At 45.2% G+C, this 18899-nt stretch overlaps 1 long non-coding RNA gene across 1 annotated transcript in view; it reads left to right on the top strand.

Moving 5' to 3' along the window:
• The window catches only part of LOC309391060, a 658099-nt gene that overhangs the window by 318226 nt on the left and 320974 nt on the right, over positions 1-18899 (top strand). The window contains exon 2 of the long non-coding RNA XR_014175219.1: positions 5387-5461. This is a non-coding gene — a long non-coding RNA (uncharacterized lncRNA). The remainder of the gene's footprint in view (positions 1-5386; positions 5462-18899) is intronic.

Raw genomic sequence — 18899 nt, 5'->3', positions numbered from 1 at the left:
AAAGGGGGGGGGGAAGCGAAGGGGGCTTTGTTGTCCTCCTTCTCCTTCTCCTCCTTTCCCCCTCCGGCCCGAACGCGGCGCCAGGGCCTGGCAGGCAGCAAATGAATCGGAGCCTGCCGACTGGAGGAAGAGGGTGAGAGGCGGGTCCTGTGAACGGCGGTAGCAGCGGCGGCAATAGTCGCAACTCGGCGGCAGGCCGCCCCGGCTGGGAGACAAAGGAGGGGAAAAGCGGCAGGCAGCTGAGTTGCGACTATTGAGCGTGGCGCGGCGCCGCCTAAGGCTGGGATCGAGGCGGCTGCGCGGCCTGCCTGGCGTGGCACGGCTAGAGGAGGAGGAGGAGGAGGAGTCGAGGGTGGCGCGACTTCCGGGTGACTCGGATGGTCGTTTTAAGATCTCTGAAGGCTTCAGGGAAGCCTCGGGACGGTCCCTGAACAGGCACGAGACGTGCGTCTCGATCGCCCGGGCTCGGATCGCCTCCGCCGCGCGGCGCCTCGGGCCCGGCGTCCTTGTACCGCTCCGCCCAGCCTCTGCGCACTCGCCAGCCGCCTCGATCCCTTGCGCTGCTCCGCCCAGCCTTCACATCGCTGCCGCCACTGCCACCACCGCCGCCAGGACGGGCTCGGCCGAAGGGAAGTCCGTCAGGCCTCCGCGGCGGCGATGCCTGACGGACTTCCCTTCGGCCGAGCCCATCCGGGTGGTGGCGGCAGCGATGTGAAGGCCGGGCGAGCGCGCAGAGGCTGGGCGGAGCGGCGCAAGGGATTGAGGCGGCTGGCGAGTGCGCAGAGGCTGGGCGGAGCGGCGCAAGGGATCAAGGCGGCTGGTGAGTGTGTAGAGTCTGGGCGGAGCGGCGCAAGGGATCGAGGCGGCTGGCGAGTGCGCAGAGGCTGGGCGGAGCGGTACAAGGACGCCGGGCCCGAGGCGCCACGCGGCGGAGGCGATCCGAGCCCGAGCGATCGAGACGCACGTCTCGTGCCTGTTCAGGGACCGTCCCAAGGCTTCCCTGAAGCCTTCAGAGCTCTTAAAACGACCATCCGAGCAACCCGGAAGTCACTTCCGGGTTGCTCGGAGGGTGGTTTTAAGTGTTCCGAAGGCTTCAGGGAAGCCTCCGGACGTTCCCTGAAGCCTCCGGGGGCCGGGGGAGGCTCTTTTCGCCCTCCCCAGGCTCCTATAAAGCCTCTGGAGCCTGGGGAGGGCAAAAAAACCATGCAAAATTGGGCGCGTGGTGCACGCATGGCACTGGGGGGCGCGTTGCATTATGGGTGCAGCACGCCCACACACGATCCCCCCCGCGCTCCCCCCACTTATGGCACGCGAGCCAAAAAAGGTTCGCCATCGCTGGTATAGGTGGTACCTTGCTCAATAGTAGTAACTGTGAAAGGGATCTTGGAGTCCAAGTGGACAACCATTCAAATATGAGCCAGCCGTGTGCAGCAGCTGCCAAAAACGCCAACACAGTTCTAGGCTGCATCAACAGAGGGATAGAATCAAGATCACGTGAAGTGTTAATGCCACTTTATAATGCCTTGGTAAGGCCACACTTGGAATCCTGCATCCAGTTTTGGTCACCATGATGTAGAAAATATCTGGAGACTCTAGAAAGAGTGCAGAGAAGAGCAACAAAGATGATTAGGGGACTGGAGACTAAAACATACGAAGAACGGTTGCAGGAACTGAGCATGTCTAGTTTAATGAAAAGAAGGACTAGGGGAGACAGGAAAGCAATCTTCCAATATCTCAGGGGTTGCCACAAAGAAGAGGGAGTCAAGTTATTCTCCAAAGCACCTGAGGGTAGAACAAGAAGCAATGGGTGGAAACTAATCAAGGAGAGAAGCAACTTAGAACTGAGGAGAAATTTCCTGAGAGTTCGAACAATTAATCAGTGGAACAGCTTGCCTCCAGAAGTTGTGAAAGCCCCAACACTGGAAGTCTTTAAGAAGATGTTGGATAGCCATTTGTCTGAAGTAGTGTAGGGTTTCCTGCCTAGGCAAGGGGTTGGACTAGAAGACCACCAAGGTCCCTTCCAACTCTGCTATTGTATAATTGTATAAGAGAGATTCCTCAAAGAATAAGTTTATTGGATATGTCATATTGGCACAGGCTGGTGAAACCAACTCTGAACATTCCCAGAGTTTTCACTTAATTAAAAGTAACACTTTCCCAAAACAACTGATCACATGGTCCAATCAGGATACAGTCCAGTTGCTAAGTGATGTCAGGCCCCTCCTTCTGAACACCTGCAGGAATGTCCTTGGTTTCCAAGAGAAAGTATTTTGTTTTGACTATAATACACCCGAGGGACGCGGTGGCTCAGTGGCTAAGATGCTGAGCTTGTCGATCAGAAAGGTCAGCAGTTTGGTGGTTCGAATCCCTAGCGCAGCGTAACGGAGTGAGCTCCCCTGACTTGTCCCAGCTTCTGACAACCTAATAGTTCGAAAGCATGTAAAAAATGCAAGTAGAAAAATAGGAACCACCTTTGGTGGGAAGAGAACAGCATTCCGTGTGCCTTCGGCATTTAGTCATGATGGCCACATGACCATAGAGACGTCTTCGGACAGCGCTGGCTCTTCGGCTTTGAAACGGAGATGAGCACCGGCCCTTAGAGCCAGGAATGACTAGCACATATGTGCGAAGGGAACCTTTACCTTTATCTTTATAATACCCCAACTATCTCTATTCTCCCCCCCCTTCCCTATCCCTCAGCTCCAGTGTGGCAGCACTGAAGTCTCAAAATGGCCTCAGACAGACCAGCTTCAGGGTTGACAACTATACCAATTCAGACAATCTCTTCTTAAAAAGCTCCTGTGATGGAGCACCCATAACTTCTGAAGGCAATCCATTCCATTGATGGTGATTCTCACCATCAGGAAATTCTTCCTTATTTCCAGGTTGGATCTCCCTTTGACCAGCTTCCCCCCATTCTTTCTTCTCACAGTCCTTCAAATATTGAAAGATGGTTATCAAGTCTCTTCTAAGCCTTCTCTTCATTAGGCGAAAGACATTGAGTTCCCTTAATCCAGGGATGTCCAAACTTGGGAACTCTGGGAGTTGAAGTCCACAAGTCTTAAAGTTCCCAAGTTTGGACACCCCTGCCTTAATTGTTCATTGTGCAATTTAGCGTCCAGCTTCTTTATCGTCTTTGTTGCTGTTCTCTGCACTCTTTCTAGAGTGCTTTTTGTTTTATTGTATCATGGTGACCAGAATTGCATGCAATATTCCAAGAGTGGTCTCATCGGTGCAATATATAAAGCTATACTCTCACTTCTGAGATCTTGATGGTAGGGCTAATTAATTAATTATCCATTCTTTATTTTAATTCTTTATTTTATTCCTCCTTTCAAAAGGTCTCACGAGGTCCTCCATTCCTGCGTCACATTTCTCCAGACTGATGCAGTCAGGAAATCTTTAATTAAAAGTAATAAAGAAGAATATTTGAAGCTCTGGGGTTGAGCTGGGTGTGCTCTGAGCTTGGCTGTTTTCTTCCAGATGTTGCATCACCCAAACTAGGTAATTTCATTAGTGCTAAACCAGCGTTAATGATGTTACCTAGTTTGGCAATGAAACATCTGCAAGAAAACAATCAACTCAGAGAGCACCAAGGACTTCACTCCTCCTGCACTGATGATGCTATCTAGTTTGGTAATGAAACATCTGCAACAAAACCACAAAGCTCAGAGAACACCAAGGAGACACCATCCTTTCCTCTTCCTCTTCTTCCTCTTCTAGCACTGATGATGCTACATAGTTTGGTAATGAAATGTCTGCAAGAAACCCACCAAGCTCAGAGGGCACCAAGAACCCCTCAGTTATCCTCCTCCTTCTCCTCTTCCTCTCTCCAAACCCCACTCCCTTTTTGATATGATTATTAGAATGTGCATTATAAGATAAAGGTAAAGGTTCTCCTTGCACATATGTGCTAGTCGTTTCTGACTCTAGGGGGCGGTGCTCATATCTGTTTCAAAGCCGAAGAGCCAGCACTGTCCGAAGACATCTCTGGGGTCATGTGGCCGGCATGAGTAAATGCCGAAGGCGCATGGAACGCTGTTACCTTCCCACCAAAGGGAGTTCCTATTTTTCCTACATATTTTTTTACGTGCTTTCGAACTGCTAGGTTGGCAGAAGCTGGGATAAGTAACGGGAGCTCACTCCGTTACACGGTGCTAGGGATTCGAACTGCTGAACTGCCGAGCTTTCTGATCGACAAGCTCAGCGTCTTAGCCACTCAGCAAATTCAAGTGAATTCACATTTCTAAACCACTTCTGGCATGGGAGGTGTTTCCCCTTCACGTTCAAGATATATTGAGAAAAGAAAAATAAAGGCTTTACGATTTTTGTCCCTTTCTCTCCCCTCTTTGTAACCTCTGAATCCAAATTTTAGATGGTGGTGAACTAGCAGTCATAGAGGGAAGGAGCCATAAATAGATTAGCCTATAAATGGCAGCTACTCCAAAGTTCATCCTTTAAATTGTGACATAAGGCTTCAGCATGCTCTTCCTGTGCTCAAAAACTTTGTAGCTGTTTGGTATCTAATTTAAAAACAAAAGCAAACATCGTAATAATCCTCACCCTCACCCTTAACCCTCCTCTTAAAAGAAATCAGAACAAGGGTGAGTCATTTCTGCACCAAGGCTGCCACCAAGAGGTTCAAAGGGGAATTGTCATTTAAATTACTCAACAAGCGAAGCTTTGCATTTTGGTACCTGTGCTCATTTCAAGGCGGAAGGTAATTTTTTGGAGTCGTGTTTCTCAACTTTAGCAACATTAAGACGTGTGGACTTCTGGGGAATTCTGGGAGTTGAAGTCTGCATGTCTTAAAGTTGCCAATGTTCGAACACCGTTGCGCTAGGCTGCCTTCGTTCACAATCTTCAAATAATTCCCAAGAACATGCTTCAATTCATGTCAGTTTCCACAGAAACAGCTGCAATTCCAGCGTTTTGAAGAGGTCAGAACACACCAGCAACCTGGGGATGTGGAAAATTATACCAGCATTATTTACACCTGGAAAAGGTGACAGCTATCTCTTCAATTGTGGCTTCCTCTAACGCATGGGGACTTAACACCACAGCTTTGCCCTTCCAGAAAATGAGGTATCTCAGAATATTTCTGGTCTTTTCTGACCTGGGGGCGTTAAGACACGTTCCTCACTCATTTTATACCAATTTGATGAAAATAGGCTGGCTCATACTTTTGATAAGGATTGTGTCAGGGTTCCAAATAGCATCCAAAAGTAAATCGGAGTCCAGGCCAAAGTGTTGCTCAAAGTTCCAATTTCATGGCTCTCTTTTCCAAGAAAACCATGTTGGCACATTTGGGAAAACCTGAATCTGAAAGCTTCCCGGTTTTCCCCACCCACTTGAAAGTTCAAGATCTTGCCCCCACACCCACAAGTCCATCATCACATGGTCCAATCTCCCACTGCCATGCTCGCAGCTTCCACCCATCCAGTTCTGGTCAGGTGCAGAGGTGCCAAGACAAAGGATGACCTTGGCTTTCTAGAAAGAATTTTGTCATGGCTACATATCATCTGACCCCGTACAATCCCCCCTCCCATTTTCCAACAATAGAAAATGCATAGCGGAATAATAGAAAGTGCAGCAGGCCAAAGACCCAAAAGAAAGCCCTAGAAGATCTCTAGGGCTCGCCGCTTTAGAAGAGTGAGGAAAATCCTCAGGAACAACTCACACCCTGGACGGCCCTTCTTTACCCTCCTACCATCGGGAAGGAGATATAGAAGCATAGCCCAGCTGTCAACTGGCTGAAGAACGTTTTTGATCCATGGGCTGTCAGACTCCTGAATGCAAAATAACATCATAAGCACGTAGTAGGATGGACTTGCACGGCCGGTGTGATGTGTAACATGTTCACACTAGTGCAATAGGACTGGGTGTTGGTTAATATGATTTATTGGGTTAGGGCAGGGGTGGGTTGTGGCTGGCTTTACTACTGGTTTGCTCAGGGGCACGGGCATGTGCAGTTCAATTAAAATTGTTCTGCGCATGCGCACAACTAAAAACAAGATGGCAGGGGCAACAGTGGCAACTGGGGAACCGATTCAGGGGCGTGGCAGGCCTGGGTCGCTACCAGTTCCAATGATCCAGACCACCATACCACTAACGGTTCATCCGAACCTGGCTGAACCGGGCCGAATTGGTAGGAACCCACCTCTGGGTTGGGATTTTTTGTCTTCACTGTCACCTGTATTGGATTGGGGGTATGTGCACTGAAGGAGCTCAACCAACCTCATTGTACATCTGTTGTGCACACTGACAATAAAGTATTATTATTATTATTATTATTATTATTATTATTATTATTATTATTATTATTATTATTATTATTATTATTATTATTATACGATTGTATCACAGCGGCCAGTTGTTTCGCCGGATTTGGCATTGATTACTAGTCGGGCCCCACCCAGGGGCCTAGGACGTCATAACGTATTTTCGTAATATGTGTGCAGATCCAAGCAGTGCAGCCTTTTGCATTTGACTGATGGTGATTTTGTCAATTTTTAACTGTTTTAAATGTAATTCCAGTGCTTTTGGAATAGCACCCAGTGTGCCGATTACCACTGGAATTATTATTATTATTATTATTATTATTATTATTATTATTATTATTATTATTATTATTATTATTATTATTATTATTATTATTATTATACTTTATTTACTTCATTCATTAAATATGAAACTCGGCCAACTGAACATTCAAAAATGCATTACAAATACCAGTGACTGGTGCTAACGGTTGATACGGTTTGCTGCCAACCTCCTAGGTATCAACCAAGTACCTTCTTAGAATGTAAGATGTTCCGAGTAGCACAGGTTTTTGCAGTTCCGCTGATGATATTGCAGGAAGCTGCAATTTGTGGGTGCATCTTGTAAAATTCTTGGCCATGGTGCCAAGTGCCCCGATGACAATGGGTATCCCTGTTACATGCTTCATCCATAGCCGTGTAGTTTTGATGGCCAGGTCGCGATATTTCATGATTTTTTTCTAATTCTTTTTCTTCGACTCTGGCATCTCCAGGAACAACGATATCAATAAACTGTACATTTCAGCCCTCTACAACCGTGGTCTCTGGCGTGTTGTGCTCCAAATGACAATCTGTTTGTATTCAAAAGTCCCACAAGATCTTCACCTTCTCATTTTCGATAATTTTTTCCACTTTATGTTCCCATGACTTTCTGGATACAGGTAAATTATATTTTTTACATAATGACCAGTGGATTAATTTAGCAACTCAGTCATCTCTAGCTTTGTAATCAGTTTGTGCGATTTTGCTTCATTCACATATTAAATGTGAAACAGTTTCAACTTCGTTATTGCATTATTATTATTATGTGGTTAATCTTTGGTGAGATTCACAGCCTTTGGGGCTGGTTGGTAGCTCAACAGCTCGAGTCCTAACCTAGGACCTAGGAACTGTTAAGGTAACGTCGGAGGATATAAGTTGTTCCAAGTAGGGTGGTTTTTTGTAGAGTCAGAATGTTCAAGTCAGGTAAATTTAGAATTTCCAAATAGTGAGGTAGTCCTTTAGGCATTGCTCCAAGGGCTCCAATTACAATCGGGACAAAACATGATTTCTTTTTCCACAGTCGCTCAACCTCAATTTGCAAATCCCGGTATTTTGTGATTTTTTCTTGCTGTTTATCTTCAATTCGTGCATCACCAGGTATTGCAATGTCAATGAACCAAACTTTTTTCTTTTCTATTATTGTTATGTCAGGTGTGTTGTAGGCCAAGTGCCTGTCAGTCTGGATTCTGAAGTCCCACAAGACTTTGCCTTTCTCATTCTCTAAAACCTTCTCAACCTGATGGTCCCAGTGGTTTTTCCTGTACTCAAATCCAAACTTTTGGCACAATTTCCATGAATAATCTTAGCAACGCAGTCATGGCGTTGTAGGTAGTCAGTTTGTGAAATTTTGTTGCACCCGCTGATCAAGTGGTCGAGTGACATTATTATTATTATTATTATTATTATTATTATTATTATTATTATTATTATTATTATTATTATTATTATTATTATTATTATTATTATTATTGCATCAACAGAAGTGTATCACAGCGGCCAGTTGTTTCGCCGGATTTGGCATTAATTACTAGTCGGGCCCCACCCAGGGGCCTAGGACGTCGTAACGTATTTTCGTAATATGTGTGCAGATCCAAGCAGTGCAGCCTTTTGCATTTGACTGATGGTGATTTTGTCAATTTTTAACTGTTTTAAATGTAATTCCAGTGCTTTTGGAATAGCACCCAGTGTGCCGATTACCACTGGAATTACCACTGCTGGTTTGTGCCATAATCGTTGGATTTCGATTTTTAAGTCCTGGTATTTCGTGATTTTTTCATATTCCTTCTCGGCGACCCTGCTATCACCTGGTATTGCGATGTCTATGATTGTAACCTTATTTTTCTCAACCAGTGTGATGTCTGGTGTATTATGCGCCAGTATTTTATCCGTTGTATGCGAAAATCCCACAAGATCTTGACCATCTGACTCTCGATGACTTTTTCAGGCTTATGTTCCCACCAGTTTGTTGCTGTTTTAATATTATAATTTTTGCACAAATTCCAGTGGATCATTTGTGCCACTGAATTGTGCCGCATTTTATAGTCAGTCTGCGCGATTTTTTTACAGCAGCTGAGTATGTGGTCAACAGTTTCATCAACTTCTTTGCAGAGTCTGCATTTCGCATCATCAGAGGATTTTTCGATTTTGGCCTTAATGGCATTTGTTCGGATAGCTTGTTCTTGCGCAGCCAGGATTAGTGACTCTGTTTCTTTCTTTAATGTACCTGTTGTTAACCATAACCAAGTTTTTTTACTGTCCACTTTATCTTTTATTTTTTCCAGAAATTGACCATGTAATGCTTTGTTCTGCCAACTCTCCATTCTTGATTTTATCGTATCTTTTCTGTATTCTTGTTTCGTCTGTTGGGCCTTCAATAAATTTTTGTTCTTTACTTCGATTAATAGATGTTCTTGACTTTCTTTTAAATAATCAGCCAGTGCATGTTTTTCTTCTTCAACTATTTGCTTCACTTGTAATAATCCTCTGCCACCTGATTTTCGGGGCAGGTATAGTCTATCAGTGTCACCACGTGGATGTAAACTGTAGTGCATTGTCATTAGTTTCCTGGTTTTTCGGTCCAAAATGTCCAAATCAGTTTGTGTCCAGTTAACTATACCAGCTGTGTATCTTATAACTGGTATTGCCCAGGTATTTATGGCCTTGATTGTATTTCCACCGTTTAATTTAGATTTCAAAATTTTCCTAACTCTGTTGGTGTACTCTCTCCTGACAATAGTTTTTACTTCTCCATGTTTGATGTTATCCAACTGCAAAATGCCTAAGTATTTGTAGGCTTCCTTTTCATTGCATTTAATTAGTTGGCCATTGGGCATTTCAATTCCCTCACATGTAGTGATTTTGCCCCTTTTTATGGATACAGTGGCGCATTTTTCCATGCCAAACTGCATTGAAATATCGGTGCTGAATATTCGGACTGTGTTTGTCAGTGATTGGATTTCTATTTCTGACTTTCCATAGAGTTTCAAATCATCCATATATAATAAATGTGAAATTTTTTCAGCTTCTTTGGCTGTTTGGTAGCCTAATTTCATTTTTTTTAAGATTACTGATAGTGGGATCATTGCGATGATGAAGAGAAGAGGTGAAAGTGAATCACCCTGGAAAATTCCTCGCTTGATATTGACCATTCCGTAGTTCTCATTCCCTACTGCCAACTCAGTTCTCCATTGTTTCATCGCCTTTTCAGTGAAGGATGTAATATTTTTACTAATGCCAGTTGTTTCTAAGCATTTTATGATCCAACTATGTGGCAATGAGTCGAATGCTTTTTTATAATCAATCCAGACCATATTCAAGTTCGTTTTTCTTTTCTTACAATTTTCTAATATCATTTTATCAATTAGGAGCTGATCTTTTGTGCCCCTACTCCTTCTTTTGTTGCCTTTTTGCTCTACTGGCAAGATGTTGTTTGTTTCCAAATAATCCATAATGTTATCTGCAATAATGCCTGTGAGTAATTTAAAGGTTGTTGGCAAGCATGTTATTGGTCTGTAGTTTTCAGGTATTGTTCCTTTAGTTGCATCTTTCTGAATCAAGTATGTTTTTCCAGTTGTCAACCATTCATCAATTTGACCATTTTGTAAAATTTCATTCAGTTGCCTGGCCAACATTGCATGTAAACTGGTCAGATATTTGAGCCAGAAACCATGTAATTGGTCATTTCCAGGTGATGTCCAATTCTTTACTTTTTTTACTCGATTCTTGACCATCTCAGTTGTTATTTCTAATACTTGCATTTGTTTATTACCAATGCTTTCTTCAAAGTCATGTATCCACTTTGCTTCCTTATTGTAGTCCTTTGCATTTTCCCACAATTCTTTCCAGAATTCAACTGTGGCCTGCTTTTCTGGTTTTTGACTTTTGGTGCCACCATTCACATTAAGACTTTGATAAAAACGCCGTTGGTCTGATCGAAATTGCTGATTTTGTTTATACTGGATGATTCGTGCCTCATATCTTTCAATTTTCCTAGCTGTTGCTGTTATCTGCTGTTTTACAATCTCTACAGCTTCATTGATGTTTCTTGTATCCAATCTATACCTTCTGATTAGCTGATCTATAATTTTGTTGTTTTTAAGCCGTTGCTCACGCATGTTCTTCAAGTTGCTAGCATCTGCCCTTAATTTTTTGACTTTTTGTTCTAATCGGATTTTCCACTTTGGCTTTGATGCTTTTTCCATTGTGTGATTAGGTACTTTGATTTTAATGCCTAGTTCATTAGTGACTATTACAGCTGCACTGTACATTAACTGATTTGTTTCCAAGATGGATCCCGATTCAATTGTTGAAAGCACTGCATTAACCATTTTCATGATAGGACCCAAAACTTTCTTAGGACAGTTTTTAATGATGGTAAACGTTGCCTTTCCTCCCTAGCCAGAAAATGCTCCATGATCTTGTCCTTCAGTTCATTTTGTTTTTGAGTTGGTTCATCAGTTGGTTCAATGGTAACTAGTTCTGGTGGTAGTGTTTTTATTTCCTCTCCGGCAGCTTCCTCTGAGAGTTCTCCTATGATTTCTTTAGTTGTGTCATGAGTATCACTTATTTCCTCTTGTGATGTTGTTGTTTTTTTGCAATTTGCCTGAATTTCCTCAAGTTCAACTTCGCTAAACACTTTATTTCGTATAATAAATCGCCTTTGATCTGCTAGTCGTTGTCCACTAACATTTGAATCTGGATATTGTTGTTTCCATAAATCATACATTCGCTTTAAATAGCCTCTTTTTTTGGCTCTGAGTTGTAATAACAGGCCATTATGGCACGATTTTCATCTGCACTATATTTCTGTCATTTTGTTGGCTGGTCCACTTGTAGCCCACTTGTCGACGGATGCCCAGGGACCTCAACATCCGCCGCGGCCCTTGTTAACCCACGCGACGACCGATGCAGTATAGAATTTTTATTTGTTTCTTTCACCATGTTGTATGGGTTGGCAAGTTTTTTTTATGGGGCCAGGTTGCCAACCTGACCCCAACCCTCCTCCTTTCTCATCCGGGCTTGGGACCGGCAATGGCGGAGTTATTATTATTATTATTATTATTATTATTATTATTATTATTATTAATTGATTGATTAAGAAAAATAAAGCAAAACCTTGTGTTGCCTTGGAAAATGCTGAAGCTGGAAGTAATAGATCTCAGATCTGCTAAATGCCACTGCTCAGTTATGGAAGTTTCTCCAGAGGAGACCATTCTCCTTGGTCCTCTTCGAGTGATGGATGCATATTTACTGATGAGTAAACCTAGCTTAAAGGGGCTCAACTTCTCAGGCTGTATCATACTGGTACACTATCACTATGACATTGATAGGATGAGACTATTTGTAGCTCAGGGTTGAATTGTGGAGTCCTTGGTTGGTTGGTTGCAGATGTTTCATGACCCAACTAGGTAATATCATCAGTGCTAGAAGGGGATGGGATTTTGGAGAAGGAGGAGGAGGAGGAGGAGGAGGAGGAGGAGGAGGAGGAGGAGGAGGAGGAGGAGGAGGAGGAGGAGGAGGAGGAGGAGGAGGAGGAGGAGGAGGAGGAGGAAAGAGAGAGACAGAAAGTGTTCTGACTGAGGCTTCCCAAGAGTATGAAGCAAACTCCTTGTCCTGACAAAAACCCATTTTATTGACTGAATTCTGCTTATTCACATCCAGCAAAGTCTTTCAAGGGAGGATTTACAGTCACAGACCTTATCTGGCTTGGAGATCTGACAGGCCGATATCTGCAAAACTTGGCAAGAAGCCTCGGAGAGTCACGAACCAATGAAGTGAACTAATTGTCTCCTGCAAACTCCACCTTCCTTTCGCTCCTCTTTTATTCCCTCTGGGAGGGGCCATTCATCATCCACCTATGGCCTTACTCCCAAGACGACCCCTGTTCTTTAGCTGTTCCCTTCATCTCACAATTCTGTGTATGTGCACACTGGGAATAGGATCCAGCTGTTCACCTGCCTCACTGATGTCTGACTCTGAAGGCAGCTGATAACTGGCAGCTCTGGCCCCCTCTCTGCCTCCAACACAGAGCCCTCATCAGAGCCTTCTCCAGACTCCAGGACTGGCCCACGTTCCTCCCCAACCTCCTCACTATCTGGATCTGCTGCCAGCTCCACTGGCCACTGGTGGCCACAACAGAAACTGAAAGAGAGAGAGAGAGAGAGAAGGGGGGAGGAAGGAAGGAAGGAAGGAAGGAAGGAAGAAAGAAAGAAAGAAAGAAAGAAAGAAAGAAAGAAAGAAAGAAAGAAAGAAAGAAAGAAAGAAAGAAAGAAAGATGGTACAATCAGTCACAATTTTTACCATAAACTAGTTTTTTATGAGTGAATTAGAATAGCTTTTTTTTTTCATTTAGTTGTGTTCACTTCTGGGAGACCCCCTGAACAAATCCAGTTTATGGGCAAACCTTTTTAGAAGTGGTTTGTCATTGCCTTGGTCCTAGGGCTGAGAGAATATAACTGGACTAAGGTCTACTGGTTGGCTTCATACTTAGAGTGGGAGAAGAACTCAGGATCATCCCATTTCTAACCTGTAAGATTATCAGAACTTTTTTCCTTGATTTTGGGATGGTCAACTCTCAATAACAGTAGCTGTGAGGGGGATTTTGGTGTCCTAGTGGACAATCACTTAAATATGAGCCACATATTTAGTGGGGTGGCAGTGATTATCCGGGAAGACTTGGAGCCGAGAGAGTTCACTGTGCCACAGACATCCGGGTGTGAGTCCCTCGTCGTGAGATGGGGCCCAGGGAGGCAGTTGGGCCTGCTGATAGTATACCTGGCTCCTCGCTATACTTCAGCGGCCCTGCCCGAACTCCTTGAGCTGATCTCATCGGTGGCGGTTGAGACCCCCAAACTTTTAGTGATGGGGGACTTTAATCTGCCGTCGATGGGAGAAGCGTCTGAGGGGGTTCGGGAGTTCATGGCTTCCATGACAGCCATGGACCTGACCCAGTTAATTCAGGGCCCTACTCACGAGGGAGGCCACACCCTGGACCTTGTTTTTGTCTCTGGCCAGTGGACGAGTGATCTGGGAATAGGGGATCTAGACACTATTCCCCTGTCATGGTCGGATCACTCACTTCTCCGGCTGGACTTCCCTGGTGCCACCCCCCGCCGCGAGGAGGCGGAACCGGAAGGTATTAGATGGTTCCGCCCCAAGCGCCTGATGGAACCGGATAGGTTCCAGACGGAACTTGGGCCACCCCCTGTGGACCTGACCCGCCCCCGAGTAGAGGACCTGGTAGTCGCATGGAATAGTGCGGCTACCGGGGCCCTAGACCGGGTGGCGCCTTTGCGGCCTCTCCTGCGGCGAAGAACCACCCTGGCACCTTGGTTCACCGAGGAGCTAAGGGTGATGAAACGCCACAAGAGACGCCTAGAGAGTCGTTGGAGATCCTCCCGCTCCGAATTTGACCGAGCACAGGCACGAGCCTATTTGAAGACGTACCTTGTGGCATTAAGAGCGGCCAAACGTCAACATTGTGCCGCTCTTATTGCGTCTGCAGATAACCGCCCTGCCGCCCTGTTTCGGGTGACCCGTTCCCTCTTGTTTGAGAGACCACGGGAAGCCCCTCTACAGGGCAGAGCAGAGGAGTTTGGGAATTATCTACAGGACAAAGTCGCTCAAATCCGGATGGGATGGACCCCTTTCAGTGGTTCAGTAGAGACGCCCGTTGCGAGTCTTGAGGGACCGCTTTGGGAGGAGTTTGACTCGGTTGCCATCGAGGATTTGGACAGGTTGCGTGGACGTCTGCGACCCACCACATGTTTATTGGACCCGTGTCCCTCCTGGCTTGTACTGGCATCCTGGGAGGTTACGCGCGACTGGTTCCTGGGCCTGGTGAACGCCTCGTTGGGTGAGGGGTCTCTACCGGCCGCCTTGAAAGAGGCGGTGGTGAGGCCCCTGCTCAAGAAGCCTTCCCTGGACCCAACGGACCTAGTCAATTATCGTCCAGTCTCCAACCTTCCTTTTTTAGCGAAGGTTGTAGAGAGTGTGGTAGCACAGCAGTTCCCACGTCACCTGGAGGAAAATGATTATCTAGACCCGCGCCAGTCCGGCTTCCGACCCGGGCACAGCACGGAGACGGCCTTGGTCGCATTGGTCGATGATCTCTGGAGGGCCAGAGATAGGGGTTGTTCCTCTATCCTGGTCCTATTAGATCTCTCGGCGGCGTTCGATACCATCGACCATGGTATCCTGTTGCACCGGCTAGAGGGGCTGGGAGTCAGAGGCACCGTTTTACGGTGGTTTGGCTCCTACCTCTCTGGTCGGACGCAACGTGTGTTGACAGGGGAGCAGAGTTCGACCCGGAGGCCACTCACATGTGGAGTGCCACAGGGATCGGTACTCTCGCCTCTCCTGTTCAACACATATATGAAACCGCTGGGCGAGACCATCCGTGGTTTTGGAGTGGGATACCATCTGTATGCTGATGATACTCAGCTATACATTTCCACTCCGAACCACCCCAATGAGGCCATCGAAATGATGTCCCGGTGTCTGGAGGCCGTACGGGTCTGGATGGATGGCAACCGACTAAAACTCAACCCTTCCAAGACGGAGTGGCTGTGGCTTCCGGCCTCCCGGTTCAACCAGGTGCTTCCATCTCTGGCCATCGGGGGCGTCCAACTAGCCCCCATGGAACAGGTGCGCAATTTGGGCGTCCTCCTAGATACCCGGCTGTCCATGGATAACCATGTAACAGCCGTGGCAAGGGGGGCGTTCCATCAGGTTCGCCTGATGCGCCAATTGCGCCCCTTATTGGACCGGGATGCCCTACGCACAGTCACCCATGCGCTAGTGACGTCTCGCCTGGATTACTGCAATGCTCTCTACATGGGGCTTCCCTTGAGATGCACTCGGAGACTACAGTTGGTCCAGAACGCGGCCGCGCGGGTGATTATGGGGAGGACTAGATACTCCCCTGTAACACCTCTCCTGCGCGAGCTGCACTGGCTGCCTGTGGTCTACCGAGTGCGTTTCAAGGTTTTGATTATGATCTTTAAAGCGCTCCATGGCACAGGGCCTAGTTATATGCAGGATCGCATCCTGCCCCACACATCCCTACGACCAATTCGCTCACACAGAGAGGGACTTCTCCGGGTGCCGTCCGCCAAACAGTGCCGGGGGGCGACACCCAGGAGCAGAGCCTTCTCTGTGATGGGCCCAGCCCTATGGAATGACCTCCCCCGTGACATCAGGATTACTTCCGATCTCCGCTCCTTCCGTGTACAGCTGAAGACCCACCTCTTTCAATTATCTGGCCTGGCTCAATCGCAATCGTAATTTTCCCATTCCTCCAAACTGTTTTTTAAATGGTTCTTAAATATTAATTTTATTGGGTTTTTACAATTGGGGTATTTTAAAGTAGATTTTTAACTGTCTATTGATGTAATTTGTTTCCTCCTCCGTGTATGTATGCGTGTTGTGTATGTATGTACGTTTGGTGTTGTTATATATTTTTATGTTATATGCTCCATTGTACGCCGCCCCGAGTCCTACTTGGAAAGGGAGCGACTAATAAATCCAAATTTATTATTATTACATGTGTGCGGCGACAGCCAAAAAAGCTAACACAGTCCTAGGCTGCATCAACAGAAGGATAGAATAAAGTTACAATACAATACAATAGTAGAGTTGGAAGGGACCTTGGAGGTCTTCTAGTCCAACCCTCTGCCTAGGCAGGAAACCCTATACCATTTCAGACAGATGGCTATCCAACATCTTCTTAAAGACTTCCAGTGTTGGGGCATTCACAACTTCTGGAGGCAAGCTGTTCCACTGATTAATTGTTCTAACTGTCAGGAAAAAGTTCACAAGTGTCAGTACTACTTTATAAAGGCTTGGTATGACCATGCTTGGGATACTTCATCCAGTTTTGGTCACCACGATATAAAAAAGATGTGGAGACTCTAGAAAGAGTGCAGAGAAGAGCAACCAAGATGATTAGGGGACTGGAGACTAAAACATATGAAGAACGGTGCAGGAACTGGGTATGTCTAGCTTAAGAGAAAGAAGGACTAGGTGAGACATGATAGCAGTCTTCCAATATCTCAGGGGTTGCCACAAAGAAGAGGGAGTCAAACTATTCTCCAAGGCACCTGAAGGCAGGACAAGAAGCAACAAATAGAAACTCATTAAGGAGAGAAGAAAACTTGGAATTGAGGAGAAATTTTCCCTAACCTAAAACTAAGGAGTAATTTCCTGACCAGAGAACTGTACATTTTTGGGATGACTTGTCTTCATAAGTTGTGGGTGCTACAACACTGCAGGCTTTTTAAAAAGCAACTGGAAAGCCATTGGTCTGAAATAGTATAGGGTTTCATGCTTCAGCAGGGGTTGGACTAGAAGACCTCCAAGGCCCCATCGAATTCTGTTATTTTGTTAAAACAGTTGAGTTGGTGGCTGCGTTGGTATTGTTTAAAAGAAATATTTTATTGTATTATAAGATGCAAGTAATGCCCTTTATTTTTCGGGTATAGTGGAAAGGGAAAAAAATGACATCCACATTAACTATGGTTTCTAAAATGTTAATAACCGTAAGTTTGCTTCAATTGTACATCTCGAGTTAAGTGTAGCATGGATAAACAACTGCCCGGTACATTAAATTATTTTGTTATATAATAAAAGGTTTCTATTTTAAGCTTTGTACTTAATACAATATTAAGGTCTCCAGTGTATTGTTTTCTCTTGTTTATGCATATTACAAGAAAAAGAAAACAAGGAAAATAAAAGGAATAAAATTAAAGAAGCTGCTTGGAAAAGTTGATAGGACTTTCTAATTCCTCCCCCCCCCCTCTTCTTTACAGCTCAAACATTTTGCAGAATTTATAACCATGTAGGCCAGTGGTGGGTCCCGTACCGGTTGCAATGGGGCCCGGAGTCCTCCACATGAAGGTGTGCGGCGCGCATGCATGCATCGTACCTTCCAGCGATGTCGCCGCAAGACTCCGTGATGCTAAAGCTGCTCGGGGGAGCATCTCGCAGGGGCTTTATGCGCCATGCACATGCGCAGAAGTGCAAAAGGCTTTAAAGGACAGGTAAGAAGCTCGGGCAGCGGGTGGGCCCTCCGGAGCACCATACCGAAATGGTACCCAGTGCTCCGGGCAGGGTCTGGTACACCCGTACTGGGGCATACCGCCTGCAACCCACCACTGATGTAGGCCCTCTTAGAATACTGTAAATGCCTGTTTGCCTTCCTCCACAGTACTGTATGTATGGGAAAGGGCAAATGCAATGCACGTGAAGTTGAACAGAGTTTCAATCAAATCAAATTTTTCTAACCCTACAATATGGAAATGGAGAGGAGAGGAGAGGAGGGAAAAGAAGAGGAGAGGAGAGAAGGGAAGAGAAGAGAAAGAGAAGAATAGAAGAGAACAGAATAGAATAAACAAAAAGAAGAATGGAATAGAATAGAAATAGAATAGAATAGAAAATAGAATAGAATAGAAATAGAATAGAATAGAATAGAATAGAATAGAATAGAATAGAATAGAATAGAATAGAATAGAATAGAATAGAATAGAATGATATAGAATAGAATAGAATAGAGTAATAAAGAGAAAATTGAATAGAATGGAATGGAATAGAAGGGAAGGGAAGGGAAGGGAAGGGAAGAGAAAATATGGAAGGGAAGGGAAGGGAGGGAAGGGAAGAGAGGAGAAGAGAAGAGAAGAGAAGAAAGAGAGAAGAGAAGAGAAGATAGAGAAGAAGAGAAGAGAAGAGAAGAGAAGAGAAAATATGGAATAGGAAGGGAATGGAGGAAAGGGAAGGGAAGGAAGGGTTGGGCAGAGAAGATAAGATAAGATAAGATAAGATAAGAGAAGAGAAGAGAAGAGAAGAGAAGAGAAGAGAAGAGAAGAGAAGAGAAGAGAAGAGAAGAGAAAATATGGAATGGAGGGGAAGGGAGGGAAGAAAAGAGAAGAGAAGAGAAGAGAAGAGAAGAGAAGAGAAGAGAAGAGAAGAGAAGAGAAGAGAAGAGAAGAGAAGAGAAGAGAAGAGAAAATATGGAATGGAGGGGAAGGGAGGGAAGAAAAGAGAAGGAAGAGAAGAGAAGAGAAGAGAAGAGAAGAGAAGAGAAGAGAAGAGAAGAGAAGAGAAGAGAAGAGAAGAGAAGAGAAGAGAAAATATGGAGTGGAGGGAAGGGAAGGGAAGAGAAGGCAGAGCAGAGCAGAGAAGAGAAGAGAAGAAGAAGAGAAGAGAAGAGCAGAGAAGAGAAGAGAAGAGAAGAGAAGAGAAGAGAAGAGAAGAGAAGAGAAGAGAAGAGAAGAGAAGAGAAAATATGGAAGGGAGGGAAGGAAGGGAAGAGAAGGGCAGAGC

Source organism: Natrix helvetica (genome assembly GCF_964273705.1).
Source record: "Natrix helvetica genome assembly, chromosome: 4".
Lineage (NCBI taxonomy): Eukaryota > Metazoa > Chordata > Lepidosauria > Squamata > Natricidae > Natrix > Natrix helvetica.
This window is presented reverse-complemented; position numbering and strand designations above follow the sequence as displayed.